Genomic DNA, 13,570 nt, shown 5'->3' with positions numbered 1-13,570 from the left:
GTTACAAGCATTGTAATCTCCATGTTCTTTTCTATTCCTGTCTTTATAAAAACTAACATTTTGTTTATTTCTCAACTGCCACTCTGCAACGAGATGATTTCAATATTCAGACCATAATGACATCCGTAACCTTCTTTTTCAGATGTTGGTTTTGCACTCAAAACATTTGGATAGGTTGAACTATTTCTCCTTGCATGTATTTATTTTTATGACATTTCTAAACACTAACACACTCCTTTTTCCTAAATATTTGAGTCTGACAGGCCATTTCAGACATCCTTCAAATTTGGTGAGCTTGGAACAGCAAAGGAATGGCAGGACATTTACAGACCAGGGCTAGGGCTATGAGTTGTGTGTTATAAGGGATGATGGAGAGCTTTACACACCTCTGTGGCCTGAATGCCTGCATGCTGTGGCACTGCATCCTGTGTGCTGAGGACTTTCCAAAATAATGTTTAGCATTTAAAAAAGGTCGATTATGTAATGTGATGTACTGGGTTAGACCATGAAATGCTTTGAAGTCAGAGAATGAGAAACCCACAGTTTAGGTGATCAAGAAAGTTATTAAATATTGATACCTTGAGAAAATGGCATGTCTTCAATTCTTTCACACTGAAATCTAAATAAATCACAAATTTATTTCTTTGGGGATCTGGATGCAGGTAGCAGAACCAGTTTTATAGACAGAAATTGAGGCAATGGTGAAAATTGCCCTATTTAATCATGGTATATTTGATATTTCTTGGTGCAGTGGGTGGGTACATTTGAGTGCATAAGAACCAGTCTTGCCAGCTCGTTGCTCACATCAGTGTATTCCCCAGCTGCTTCTGCATATTTCTCTGGAAACCTTTCTTCTTCCTGAGGCTGGGAGGGAAAGTAGGATGTGAGGTTATCTGCAGCATGATGCTTGTACCCTCTTGCTGTCCTGGGCTACAGCTTCACCTTGGTTTGACAGCTGGACTCGATGATCTTGGAGACTTCTTCCAACCAAAATAATTTTATAATTCTGTAACTGTAAAGTCTCAATGCTGGAACAACAAAAGCCCATGATTTGAGAAGGAAAGTGGAGAGGTAGTTATTTGCACATAGGCTGCCCAAGAGGAATTAACTACAAATGAGCTCCAGTGAAGGGCAGTCTCTTACCCTGTGTGCCAGCAGTGGCTGAGGCTCGGCAGCCCATGCACGAACAGCTGCGCTGATGTGCACAAAGACCAATTACCATCCTCCTAATTGCAAAGTGTTCCCACTGGCTTCATTGTGCTGGTGTAACCCAGGGAAAACTTGGTTCTGGATTTGTAGTCTTTGCTTGGCACTGCAAGGCTCGAGCAGACTGGGCTTGGGGCTGTTCCCAGGGCAGCGCTGCTGTTGTTTCGGTGCCGTGTGTTTGCACACCTGTGTGCGTGTGTGTGCATCATTAAAACAGCTCCTCAGATCCTCTCTGCTAGGACTGCAATGCTCTGATCACAGACCCTTAGTTGCTGATTTTAGCAGCAATAATATAAATCGTTTTTAGGGTGATGGATGACTCAGTGGTCGTTAAGGCCAGAGAAACCCTGGGAGAACCCCCAAAGAGCCCCTGGGAGCGCCGTGTTGCTGAGGACAGCTCGTGGTGTGTGATTGCTGTGTCCTGGGGAAGATGGAAAACCCTGGGCCTGACTGGAGTAGGATTCTGTCAAAGTCCTGCTTCATTCTTGATCGGGATCAAAGCAGATTGCTGGGCTGGGAATCTCAGGGTGGTTTCTAATGCTGGCATTATATGATAATATAATATGATATTTATTATCTCATATGGAGCAGGCACTAAAGTCTCGGCAGAGACTCACTGGCTTTGCAGCAATAAAATAGTTAATAGCACTAAATTACTAATTTTTCTCCTAACCTGCAGTCTATTGGCATAACTTCACCATATCTGTCCCTTTGTCAGCAGAAGCCTGAAGCACAGGAAGGTGTAAACAAGTAGAGAATGTCACTGAGGCACCAATATTTAGGATGAGGTATAACAATGAAGGTAAGCCTCCAAAATGGCCTTATTCCACAATTACTTGCAAGGAAAACTATAAATCCTTGACAGGACTGACACCATGTTTCTCTTCATATAGTGGAGACACATTTGGAGTGTGAGCACACAAAGTACTGCCTTTAAAGCTGTGGACATGAAATTAATAACAACTCATGGAGAATGTTGGTTTTTCTGACCTTTGTGGGATGCTTTGTCCTGAGCTTACACAGAAACTCCTTTTTCTTTTAACCTTATATAAGTTATGCTGTTAGATTATGTTTTTAGAGACTTTTCCACATGATATTTTCCGTGGACACACTTGTGACATTTGCTGTTCGTATGACCCCTGTGAACTCACTGAAGTTCCCTCAGGGAATCATGAATATGAAAGTGTTTCCTCTTTTAGCTTCATTTTTCAGTGTTTTTGCTGGCTGGTTGGTTGTGTACAGTGCAGAGCAGCTGTCCTGAATGTTATTGTTCTGTCCTCCTTACAAAGGGCACAAAGCAAAAACCTTCTGGAGAAAGCAGCTTTGTTTCCCCCCAAGAACTTCAACATGAGAAAAATGACAGAAAAAGAGGACTTAATGAAAGCATTTGAACTACTACAAGAAGGATTAAAATATTTTTTTAATGAGATAGGGTATAAAAAGAGAAGTCATATAATAATGGTTTTGGATATTTAATCAGAAGAGTTGATTCATATTCCAAAAATGATCTGTGTGCTGGAGTTGCGTCTTCATTAAGGGCCTGCATTTTAATGGTCCAGCAATCAAACTAAAGATCTCTTTGTGGATATAAGATGGTGACAGTCCTATTTTAATATTGTGATGTCTTTTAATTGCCTTCCCTGCACAGTCTGTGCCCAAACCCCACCACATCTGCCCACAGAGCTTTGTTAAACTGGCAGGAGAGAGGGAGGAGCAAGAGGGACAGTGTCACTGGATAATTCAATATGTTGGCACAAGTGTCCATACACTGGCAGAAAATAAAATATCCAATGGCTGTTTCGAAGGGAAAAAAAAATCCCCAGCAGAAACTTTGCTTCAGGAGAACTGAAAGTGTGAGTAAGAAATTCTATTTGCAATTGAGCCTTGTTTGCCAGTGCAGAAAGAGGCAGAGTGAGAGAGTGACAGTGTTGGGGATGGGGTGGAACAGCCACATGGCAGCTGCATCAAATGTAGCAATTGCCCACTCAAAATTCTCCATTAAATAAAGAAAATAATATTCAGCCCATATAAACAGCAGAAGAAATCCTTCCTTATGCTGATAAATGCTTCCAACTGCTGAATAAAATATTTATATTTTGAATAAACAATGCAACAGAATATTCAGGACAGCAATTTTGATTTAGGGTCTGAACACTGGGAGGTGCAGTGCTGTCCTGCTGTGTGCCATTGAATTCAAGAATATTGCCATCTGATTCAAATGAATCTCCTGAGTGTGAGTGAGCCAGTTTTCCATTCCCTGACGTGCTGGTGTAAGTGTTACACTTCCCAAAAGTGATATAATGCCCCCAAATATTTGGTTGATTTATTTTACTTCTTGTATTTATTTACATTTTAATTGCTACGGTTGGAATAAATTCTATACTTTGAAGTTTTATTACATTAATGAAGCTGGCATAGTGTAGCCTAACTAATTTTGGAAACTCTCTTCAGCCTTTCCAGTTCTGTGAAAGAGAATTTCAAGTAAAACACAGTGAGGCCTGAGTAAGTTTTTCAACATATGGCACCCTGATATTCTCAGAGGGGAAGAAAAATATATGTATCAAATTCCATAGTCAGAAAGAGTATTAGCCCTTAATAAAATTGAGTGTGGTGTTTTTGGTTTTTTTTTTTAAGGAACAAGATTTATAATTAATTACACTTATTTTTTCTTTCAATCTCTTTTTCTTTTTTCTTTTTTTTAAAAATTTTTCCCTGTACCTTTTCTCCTGTGATACATTCCCTCTTCGTAGAAATAATCACTGTGGTGTAAGCTGGCAGACAGAGACATGGTGCATGCTTTCAGGAGCTGTGTGTATGTACTGGACACTGATAGAGTTGTCTTCATGTCTTCATCGCCCTCTATGTTTGCAGCCATTTCCAAATACATTTTTCCTTTGTGTTAAACCTCCAAGAACTAATGAAATGAAGACCTGGGGAAAAGTGGCGGGTGGGAGTGCAGGACCCTCTTGCACTTTGTGCAAGGATGACCTGACACTGAATTTCAGGCCTGTGAAGGGCACACAGCCCTCACCTGTGACTGTCCTGGAGCCAGCAGGATGTCCTCATTGCAGCTGAGTGTCAGAAGTTTCTGCTCAGCCATCCTTGATGTTGTCCTTTCATACCTATGAGAGGAACTGTCTGCGCAGGTGCTGGTGCAGAAATACATCAGTTGAGCTGTGAACAATGAACTACATTCTTCATTCTAACACTAAATTCAGACCTTGTTAAAATATATATATATATGTATATAAAAATAGGACAGATTGCACAGGGAACAAGAACTTTCAGTTCAGACCATGCCAGGGTAGGTAGTAAGTGGTGGGTTTAGTCAGGTTTGTGTTCAGCTGGTGTGTGCAGTGCTGCAAGCAGCAGAGGTGCCTGTATTGCACAGGCAGGTACTGAGGATGCTGCTGATTCCTCTCACTCCTGTGTCAGCCTGAGAAACTTTGAAAATCAGTCCTCCCAGTATGGATGTTTTATCTGTTGAGTGTACCATGTACTAGATGTTTTTAAATCCTTGTATTTTCTCACATGACTTCTTTTGGAATAAAGTGCAGCTGCAAATGTATTTCCACTCTCTAATTTCCTTCCCTTGCAATGTGGCAACTTGAAGCTTGGCAAATGCAGTTTTTATAACCTATGACAAATGTGCTCATAACCTTGTACTTTAACATCAGCTGCTCACTATTCCTGCCTTAATCTGAAAAGCTTGATAGTAAACATTCAGGCAGGAAAAACTATTGAGGATATTGAGTGGCTGTTATAATAACTCTGATTCAGTACCTTGAAGGACTAAAATGAAATTGAACCTGATAACAGCAGTTTTGTGCAACCTGTCTTTTCTACCAGCTTTTAATAATTTTTCATAACGACTCTGCATTAACACCCTATTCTGGAAACACATTCCTCTGTTGTTCTCTGGTATTACATACTCCTTGTTTTGCTTTTCTGAATAATATTTCTTGCTGTCATTCATCTGTGCTCCCTACATATCAGCAGGTAGATTTGATGGATTTGTCATCCTCAAAGCCCTCTGCTCAGTTATGTTAGATAACCTAAACCCCTCCACCAAAATGCAGGTTGATAGAAGTTCCTGCTAAAGCAAAGCACTTGTTTATGATCCTTCTTTTCAGCACTTGCCTCCAGACCAGGCCTTGCCAGCTAAAACCCTGCAGGCAATGCTGGGACTCAACATTTTGGAGTTGTCCAGCTGGCCGTGGTAAGAACTCCTGGGGCCGGCCTGGGGAGGCTGATCTGAGTGCATGGAAAGAGGTGGATGAGCTCTCCTAAAAGGGAAAGAGTCACCTGTGGCAGGTTATTGTGCCCAAAACAGAGGATGGATGAAACTGGGAGGACAGAATTCAGAGACAGTGGGGAAAGTAGGGTAGCCAGTGTGTCCTTGGAGCCTGGGGATTGGGGGGCCCTAAAGGAGAGCAGCAGCAGCAGGATAAGAGGCTCCTTTCTGATCCAGGGAAGTTCAGCCCCTTCTTTTCTGGCACAAACCCTTGTGCAGGCCATCAGAGAACTGGGTATGATGGTAAAGAGCTTCACAAAGGAAACAAAAAATAAATAGAACTATTTATTTCTTTTAATCAGGCCTTTCTCTGCCTTTTTTGCCCTGCACTTGCAAGGTGGAGAGCTGCTTGTGCAAAGGGCCATGTCTGAGGCTGTGGCCTGTCCTCTGGGCTGTGGGATGGAAAATCCATCTGCCATCAAGAGCTCAAGCTGTGGTAAAAGCCTGAAGGGCTCCAAGACATTCAATCAAGTTTTTAAGAGCAATATAGTGGGTCTGTCATGCTCATGACTGAACAGTTCTACTGTGTTTTGACTGAAGGGATTTTCTGTTTGACCTGCCCATGTACAGAAGCACTCTGGCATGAACCAGATGGGCCATACACAGGCTAAAAAGGAAGTATTTTTTTTACTTTTCCTCAGATATTTCTTGTCCCAGTCAGTTAGAGCTGCTGAGGTCACTGGTCAGAAGTACAGGGGGTACAGATCAGCCCAAGCAGAGGGTCAAGCAAGGGAGGATTTTGGTCAGGGCGATGGGTGTCACCATGGCCATGGGGGAGGCACAGCCATGAGCACCAGGTGCCCAGTTTTTCTCAGCCTGAAAAGACACTGTGGTATTATACAGAGCCCAACTGCTGACTGCATCCAGCTGCAGGAAAAAGTGTCTACAGAGTTTGTGGCTCCTAAAGCATGCAAGTCGTGGTATGTGTAATTTTCACCACTTCCCACCATGGGAGAGGTGGGATTTCTCACTCAGAGGGATGCATGTTGTACTGACTGGAGACTGAATAAGTGCCTCCCAGTGGAATTTCACAGCCTGGCCCTCCTCCTCAGAGCTCACAGGGCTTCTGGCTTCCTTTGGCAGGACGTATGCCGTGGAAAAAGTTACTCCTGGAGGGACTGAGTATTTCTAGGGCTAATTACCTTGCATTGTTTGCAATCATTGAAGTATCTAAGTTGATATGCTGAGTGCAAGAAGAGGAAAGTGGCTAGAGCCTGTAATGTAGCTTAATGAAAACTAATGCAAGTTTAAATGAAAAAAAAGCAAACAAGTCCCTAGTGAGATACCTGAGCCACAGTTCCACAAAATTTAATTAATCTTTCCTTTGTATTAAACATTACGATGCAGGGAAGAATCTGTGCTGAGGACAGCAGTGACTAATTTCACAGCAAGGAGTAAACTTTTGTGTGTGATTTTGTCCCACCACATGCCTGGAAGTAGGTACAAAGGAATAACAACTGAGAACCTCAGGTACAGAGACAGCTGCTGGATGGGCCAGGTCATGAGCTGACATCATCAGGTAAATATAGGCAGGAGGTGTTTGGTTTGTTTCAAACAAGAAGTACAGGGAAGTATTTTTAGTGCATGTTTGAAACACCCCTGCGTGCTACAGATGGTGTGTCACTGGTCTGGGCTCTGACCTCAGCCACTGGAAAAGTTTGGCTCCACATAGCACTGGCCACAGGCTTGCAACCCTTTGGCCAAATGTCCCAGGAGCACCAGGTATATAAAGCTTTATATATCACATGTTAACCACACAAGCCTTTCCAGAGGTTTAACACAACCATTTACAGGGCAAGAACATTTAGTATGTCCCCATAACAGGCAGAAGTTCCTCCTGAGTAGCCCCTACCCACATGTTGCAGATATATATAAACAATTATTAGAGAGGTAAATATTTGTTTGCTCAGGAGATCCTTACCAATATCTATGAACTGGGTGAAGATCTGCATTTCCCTTAGCCAGGATCCTGTTTACTGCCCCACTTTCAGACTGCCATACCTTAGAGAGAGACTAAATATGCCTAGCATTCACTGAATTCTGCTTTTTGTGTACCTCTGCCTCTGGAATCAGCTGTCTGTGCTCCCAGGAGCACCTTCACAGGAGGAGGCAGCTCCTCAGTCCTGAAGGACTGGTCCTAGGGCAGCAGGGGGATGCTGGCAGCTGCACCAGCTGCTGCTGCAGGCTTGCTCTGCGTGATTTCCTTCTGGCACCAGTCAATGCTCTCTTTTATCTTCAAAAAAAAATATCCCCCTCCCACTGCTGCATGATTGGATTCTCTGTCCTGGAAATAGAAAGTAGACCAAGACAATAGGAGTCCTACCCTAGTGCAGGAATTTTAGAGGGGGCTTGAAAAGCTGGAAGGTGATGTCTTGGCCACAGCCCCACCTTGGTCAGGTCACTGCCTGGTTTGGGCAGCCCCAGCGATCAGGGAGGGCAGGGAGTGAGGGCTCCTGCCTCCCAGAGCTGCAGGGTTTGAAGGGCATCATCTCACACACTGACAGTGCTGAGAGACAAGCTGTTTACAGACTCTTTCCACTGACTTTGACACCTCACCTGCTGTTTCTAACCTTAACCACTTTTGGTTATGGCAGTAGTGTTTCTACCCCTGATTAAATAGCCCTCATTAAATATCCAGCTGGTGATGGAGACTGTGTCACTCAGAGCTGGCAATGAGCCAGAAGAGCTGGATTTGCTCTGGGGAGTCAATATTTGTAGAGCTAAAGACCCAAAATAGGAATGAGGAAATGATGTGGCAGATTTCATGAGACAAATGTCTGAACTTCTCTGATGAGTTTATTTTGCCAGTCTCTGATGAGGTACTAACCTGACAAAAAGCAGATGTTGATTGAGTGTCACAGTCAGGTCTGTGGCACCGGTGATCCCAGGGAGGACACTCTGACAGGTAAAAGGAGCTGGGTTTCATCCCCTGCATGCCTCGCATGTAATTTGTTGCACAGGCTGATGGCACTGTGAGAGATGAGCAGCTCATCACTCCTTGGGTCTCTCCCTCACCTTTCCCATCACACATTTAATGTATGCACCAGACATTTAATGTGTATTTCTGACCGCTGCAGTGCCAGGAAATCTCTCGCCATAGAATTTTGATTGAGTTGGGGTTTTTGCATGTTTTGTTGAAAATACTTTTTCACAAGAAATGCAGCATTGCTGCAGATCTTTTGTTACCTGTTGGTGCACAACAAGAAGTTATAATACTTACAGAAAAACCTGAGAATATGAACAGAGGAAAATTAGCAAATATATTTATAAATTAATCCAGAGAAAAATACTCATGGTGATTTGTTGGGTTTTTCCAAGGGGAATGGAAAAGCAGAAGAGCTGTCAATATAATTTTATGCCAAATAAGTAATGATAACAGGGTCAGTCTTTTTTAACACTCTCTTTCCTCTGTTTGACTCATACTTGACTTACTGAAGCCAAAGACCTGCATTATTCCATAAATGCATTGGGCACAAATGCATTGTAAATGCTCTGATGGGGAAGAAGTTAATTAGGATGAAGAGGGAAGCTGTGTTCCAGGTGCAGGAGCCATTAGTATTCTTCTGCTCCAGTTCCCTGAACTGCTGCATTTATTAACCTTTAGCCAGATCAGAGCCGATTTCTCCCGTTTCTTACATAATGTTGGAATTGTAATTGACAGTACTGATGAAAGGGAAAAGTCTCTCTGCAACTCAAATTTTTCTTGCTTTCATGTAGAGGGTTTTAGAACAAGAGTCTTATCAGCTGTGAATAATTGCATCTCATTAGCTGTGTACTGGAGTTATATGTATATGCATATTGGAGTCGTGTATATATTTGGCTGGGAAATGTTATGGCTTGCTTCAAGTGGCACTGGGGATGTGAAATTCAGTGTGCATGGCATGTTTATGTAACTGAGTGACATTGCTGAAGAGGTAGGAGATGGTGGTTGCACATTTGGGTGTTTGCAATGGTTTTCTCCCGTACCTCAATAGGTTTTGCTCTTCTAGGAAAATTTAGTTCTGTGCTGATCTTGTAAATCCAAATTCACAGAATGTTTTGGAGCCTGATAGAGAAAGCTGCCAAAAAAAGTAATTTGTATGAGAATGCTAAGTTGTCTTAGCCCTCAAATCCTTCAGAATAATAGGAAACTCAAATAATCCATTTACAATCTTTTCATTTCACCCTTTATTTTGACTTTTTTTCCCCATATGACTAGAAGAGGGTTCTTTTTAATACAAGGAGGGGGTTTATTTCCAAAAGGGCAAGTCTGAGAGGGGATAAGCAGTTACCCAGAGATGATTTTGCAATGTGCAGAAGCTGCAGCTGCCACGTGGCTCTATGATAGGGGCTCCCACCCCTGGGAGTAACCTGGCTGCAGAGCAATCATTAATTGCTTTCTGGTGCAAGGACTGTCGTGGTATTGCTCCTAGTTCAGAGACAATTCAGCTCACACATGCATATATTGGCATGAAGAGAATGCCAACTGCTCTTATTTCCAGCAAAACAGTGACACAATTGTCAAGCCGATGGAAAACAAAAGCTTCCTCCTAATTCATTTGTTATTAAACAAAGAAAAAAAAATCTGCTGTTTAACTAAGGAATGCTTTCCACACTTTGCAGGAAAAACAGCTAAAATTTAACACTGGGACAATTAATGATGAAGTTGTTGCAATATGAATGTCATATAAATCCTCTTGGATTCCTCCTTTCCAAAGTGCAAATTGCTGATTTCTTCTTGATCTGATTGGATTGCAGATATTTAACCTAAGCAGAGCTTTCCTGTGGGGTTAATTTTATATTACTGTTTTCTCAGAATTACAATTACAGGTCCCTTTATATACAGCATAACATCAAATTATAAGAATATTTCTTTAGGCTACTTTATGCTTTTTCTTAAAGAAAAAAATAAAATACAATCTTTTTTTTTCCTTAAGATAACTGATGTTTGACAGCTTTGTCTTTGATTCGACCAGAGGATTTCAGTACATGACCAGAAAGTTCTGAGAATCAAATTCCCAGTGCTGCCCAGCAAGGAGGTAAGAGACCAGAAATCACATTTCCACTTGTTGTGTTGGGATGAACATTTGAAGGACAGGATTGCTGATGACTTCAAATAGTGGAACCTGCAGGACTTTTTCCAGAAACAAACTGAAGTATGTTTAGCAATATATTAATTAGCAGCTGGAAAAGAATATTGGGAGGGTTGTGGTAGTGATTAATTGTTTAGCTTATTAAATTATTTTCCCAGCATATGATTTTTTTCCACAGAAATAAATTACTTTCAGTATTATAGCTCATGCTTTTGTGAGGAAAGAAGAAGGCATTTTTCTAAGGTAGCAGAAGGATTTTTCTCCCGTATTTCTAAGGAAAGTAATAGTGAAGATCCATCAACACTTGAGAACTGCCTGGAAGAAAATAGATAATTATAGACTTCATTATGCTTTCAAACAGGCAAGCAAAATTTTAAATCAGACCTTTAAAACGGTGCAGAGAAAAAATTTGTGAGGAGCACCAATTTTCTGATCAATCAACACTTGCAATAAAAAAGCAGGACTATGTTCTTAGAGACTTAGTGAATCTTTCCCCATCAAACTTAGGATTTTAATAAAGCAGAGATGGAATTCTATGCATGAAACCTTCCAAACCATCAGTCACAACCAAACTCCAGGCTGGACATAAAAGTGAGAAATTACGTAAAACTGTGGCATGAAGATAAGTGAAGAAAGGAAACCAGACTGCATGAAACTGTAACCAATCCAAAAATTGGCTTCCAAACAATAGAAACCTCCTTCGAAACAATAGAACCCCTTTCCAAACAATAGAAACCTCCTTCCAAACAATAGAACCCCTTTCCAAACAATAGAACCCCCTTCCAAACAATAGAACCCCTTTCCAAACAATAGAACCCCCTTCCAAACAATAGAAACCCCTTCCAAACAATAGAAACCCCTTCCAAACAATAGAAGTCCCCCAGCCTGTTTCTAGCAAGGGGCAACCTCTCCACAGGAGTCAAATCCTTGGATGTCACAGCATTCACACATGCAAGGGGATATTCTGTCCCTCAGAGTTTTCTTCTAATGTTTGGTACACACTTAATTACATATTAAAGACTCACCTTGCCTGTGAAAACCAATGCAATTAATGCTTTCTCAGTAATCAGGACACAAAGACTCTCATGGTGAAGCAGGTCATATTATGAGTATTTAGCTTTTCATTAGGGAGATTTCAGTGTAGCCTGTCCTTTTCAACTTTCTGATTTAACAGGATTTAACAGCTAGTCTATTGACTAGCTGGAACAACTTGCCACCTTCAGCTGTTATCACCTTCAAACTCCCAAATACATTCCTACCACGGGGGACATCCTGCAGCTCTGCAAAGCCCACATTATTGGTTATTTTTATCTTATCTTGGTAATGTGGCCACAGTGACTTGGGGACCAGCCTCTCCTTGACCCAGGTGCAAGGATGGGTCCTGCTCATGCAGTTGGCTCTTTAGTCCCCTGCAGCTGTGTTTTCCCTTCAGTCTGGATTGAGGAAGAGTGACCCTCTTTTCAAGATGAGCTAAGAAATAATCATAACGTGGCTGAAGAGCACTATAAAAAGGAATAATGTTTGGACTTGCTGAGCTGGGCAGAAGAGCTCTGCACTACTGCAGCTTCATTTCAGAGCCCAAGGCACCCAGAGGGATTGGGAGGGATGTGTCAGTGCTGGGTGTTAGAGCCTTACAGAGTGCTGAGATGAAGGACACAGGAAACACAGCTGGCTTGGTTCACTGTTAGCTTCGACACACAACAGCTCTGTGGCAGGGCACGCTTTTTGGACGTGCTTTACCTGATTTATAATCCAGCTGAGGCCTGGTATTGGGAACATTAATCCATGTTTGCACTATTCTGCTGTTGCTGTACTGAAAGGTGGAATGTTATCTTTAAGCTTCAACGAGGACAGAAAATCATGACTCATCTGATGGGAACTCTCCACCTGCTCACCTCTCCATGGGTGAAGCACTAGGGAAAACCTTTCTCTCTCCAATGATATCATTTGGTGTGAGATAGGCAAGCAAAAGAGCATCTAAAATGTGCTCACACAGGTGGTGACATTGGTATAATTTTACCAGTTGCTTTCATGCCCACGTAGACAAGGTCTTAGAAGAATTAGGTCTTAATCAAAGATGAATTTAGATGACAGTTTAAGTGATCAGATTCATGCCTTTTTTAAATATGTGTCTAAAACAGGTATGTTGTTTCTGTTTTGGTCCTCTTTAGTGCTGTCTCTAATCATACCCCTATTAAAATGATACTTTTAGGGACTATTTATTTGATAGACTCTCAAGTATTCATTATCTTAATTACCCACTATAAATTACCCATGATACTCTATCCTTGTTTGGTGCAAAAATAATGACTTGTTGTCATTCAGGTGCTTATCACCAAATCTTAATCCTTTGCTAGTTTATTATGGATTTTTAGAGGAAAAATTAAAGGAAAATCTTAAATATGTCTATTCCCTAACTTGTCTTTTAGAGCTGCATCCATTCTGCCTCTGGAGAACTCCAGCAGATGGTGTCAGGCTGCAGTGCCAGGGGATGAATTGTGTGCCTGTGGCGTTGGGAGGTGACAGGATGGGTGTCCCATTGCTGTGGGATGTGATGTGCCCCAGCTCTTTGAGAGCATTGCTCCATGTGTTCTAATGGGATTTCTTGCTGGCACTTTTATACAATTGTTTGTCATTCTGCAGTGATGTGAGTGTTTACCGCAGCGAACGGAGCCAGCTCCTGACGGTGCCCTGTCCCTGGCTCCCAGCAGGGCCCCGGCCCGGCTCTCTGCTCACCCTGCCCTGGCACCGGGCCTGAGGGAGCTGCTGGGTGCTACTGGGGCAGGGCAGAGTGGAGCTGTGCTGTAATTGTCCCTGTGCACACTGGCAGAGTGGAGCTGTGCTGTAATTGTCCCTGTGCACACTGGCAGAGTGGAGCTGTGCTGTAATTGTCCCTGTGCACACTGGCAGAGTGGAGCTGTGCTGTAATTGTCCCTGTGCACACTGGCAGAGTGGAGCTGTGCCTGTAATTGTCCCTGTGCACACTGGCAGGGTGGAG

This window comes from Poecile atricapillus, chromosome 14, assembly GCF_030490865.1.
Source record: "Poecile atricapillus isolate bPoeAtr1 chromosome 14, bPoeAtr1.hap1, whole genome shotgun sequence".
Classification (NCBI taxonomy): Eukaryota; Metazoa; Chordata; class Aves; order Passeriformes; family Paridae; genus Poecile; species Poecile atricapillus.
Note: the sequence above shows the minus strand (reverse complement) of the source record.